Source organism: Montipora foliosa, chromosome 6, assembly GCF_036669935.1.
Source record: "Montipora foliosa isolate CH-2021 chromosome 6, ASM3666993v2, whole genome shotgun sequence".
Classification (NCBI taxonomy): domain Eukaryota; kingdom Metazoa; phylum Cnidaria; class Anthozoa; order Scleractinia; family Acroporidae; genus Montipora; species Montipora foliosa.
In genome coordinates this window covers 11,507,626-11,509,722 of record NC_090874.1, presented here as the reverse complement: position 1 = coordinate 11,509,722, position 2,097 = coordinate 11,507,626, and the positions used below count along the sequence as shown (strand labels likewise).

General features: G+C 39.6%; 1 long non-coding RNA gene across 1 annotated transcript in view; it reads left to right on the top strand.

Annotated features, from left to right (window-relative positions):
- The first annotated feature begins 237 nt into the window (after nt 1-237).
- Nucleotides 238-2,097, top strand: part of LOC138008683 (uncharacterized) — a 16,247-nt gene continuing 14,387 nt past the window's right edge. The window contains exons 1-2 of the long non-coding RNA XR_011124266.1: nt 238-338; nt 677-779. This is a non-coding gene — a long non-coding RNA (uncharacterized lncRNA). The remainder of the gene's footprint in view (nt 339-676; nt 780-2,097) is intronic.

The window sequence follows — 2,097 nt, the reverse complement described above, 5'->3', positions numbered from 1 at the left end:
TCTCGTGGTAACCATACTATAAAAAAATATATCTATCTTCGCACTGTTGAATAGTTTCTCATTTTCCAGAGATAGTAGAGCGAGCGAAACATGCAATTAATTGAGTGTGAAAATCAAGCCACGCGAGAAAGGCGATTTGAGCACAAAGCACCGCTGACGGTCTCGTATTGTTTGCCTAAACGTCTTTGTTTGCCCGGTTTCGCTTTCGGGTTACATTAATCTTATTGTAGCTTGGAAGAAACCTCCTGCTTGTTTGGTTCGATTGTTGGGTTTTTTCTCTAGTTAGCGCCTACTGGCCACTGATCGATCCGTATCTGTGAAGTCAGCCAAAAGTTAAGGCAAGCAAAATGTTGCGTTTTTTGTCTGATATAGTCAGTTTAGGAAACGCCTCTGGAAATGTTTTTTCCAAACAGTTCTCTGCCGATAGAGGACGCATAGTTTATCCGTTGAATAATGCACAACATTAGCAGAACATATTCAAATCTTATTTCATATGTCCAGTCTGCATGTTTGTAATTGGGTAGGCTGAATTTTCCGTTGGAACTATTTGACAATGGTCTCTATTTTAATATACTGAACATTTCTCATTTAGCCTAAGGTTTTGCTTCATAGAGGACAAGAAGCTAAAAAAATTGTTACGTTGTTTAAGGTTTGTTTAAATGCACTCTTCTTTTAGATCCTGTAGATCGGGGCGGCGGGAAACGTCGTTCAATTGCGGTCATTTTGAAGGCGTTGAGCTACTGGCCAGATATCTTTTTGATCTTTGAAGATCGCAAACGGTAAGAGAATTTTATGTTTGTTCTTCTTACGCGTACTAGACCGAATTTTCCATCGAAATCGAGAGTCCATTTTCACTATTACATAAAGCTAGAGCAACTTTTCGCCTTGAAATGTGGCATTTCAACGCTCACTGAGGTGGACTGTGCCGTGAATTGTATTTGAGATCACCACGTAGCCATGTAGCTGAACTCAGGGATAAAGAGCGATTGTTCGTTTACCCTAATTTCATCTTAAGTTTGTTTATGATCAGTTGTAATGGAGTGAACCTTATTACAAGTTTGTCCCTCTAATCTCGGGAATTTTGGAATTTAGTTTTCGGTTTTCTTTCTTATGTTTTCTGATCCGGGTTGGTTCGATTAGTACTAGAGTTGATCCGTCGTGGACTGGCGGTCCAGAGTCAGTTGATCTGGTCCGACTTTTGTATCTGCCTCTAAAATCACCAAAGTTATACAAAAATTTCCTTGAATAAATAAGTTTTTTTAAGTCGTGTTTTGAAGGTCTGGAGATTATCAGAGTTTTTTATGTGTTCTGGTAGATCGTTCCAAAGTTGTGGCAAGGCGACAACGAAAGCTCTAGATCCATAAGACTTCAAATTATAGCTGGTAGGGTTAAGACGGAGCGATGTAGATGAGCGGAGGGTTCTTGAAGGACGGTAGAGACTTATCAGTTCTTGTATGTACGTGGGAGACAAATCATGCAAAGCCTTGAAAGTGAGAATTCAAATCTTAGACTTTATGCGTTCATTAATTGGTAACCAGTGTAGATCTTTCAAGATGGGAGTAATATGGTTGAATTTCGAGGAAAATGTCATTAAGCGCCCGGCGGCGTTTTGTACATACTGTACTTTTTTAACAGCATATTTCGGAAGATTGTACAGAAGGGAGTTGCAGTGGTCAAGTTTGGATGAGATAAAGGCATGCACAAGTGTTTTGGCAGTTTCCGTTGACATAAATTGTCAAAAAGATCAACTAGCATTTTCGGGAAGCATATTTTCATCGAAAGTTCGTAGAAGGTAAAATTCAGCCGGCAATTTCTGAAAGGTTGATAAGCCTCTAGCCTCGCATAAGTGCCTAATGAAATCTTCCTGTTTACCAGAGTTACAATACATATAATGAGCACCTAGCCTCGCCTGGGTGACTAATTAAATCTTCCTGTTTACCAGAGTTACAACATACATAATGAGCACCTAGATTCGCATGGGTGACTAATTAAATCTTCCTTTTTACCGGCGCCGCTCTTGAAATTTACCCTATGGGTGCATTTATGGGACTATTATGGAATAAGAATAGACGGAATAGTCAGTTAGTATCCCGTTCA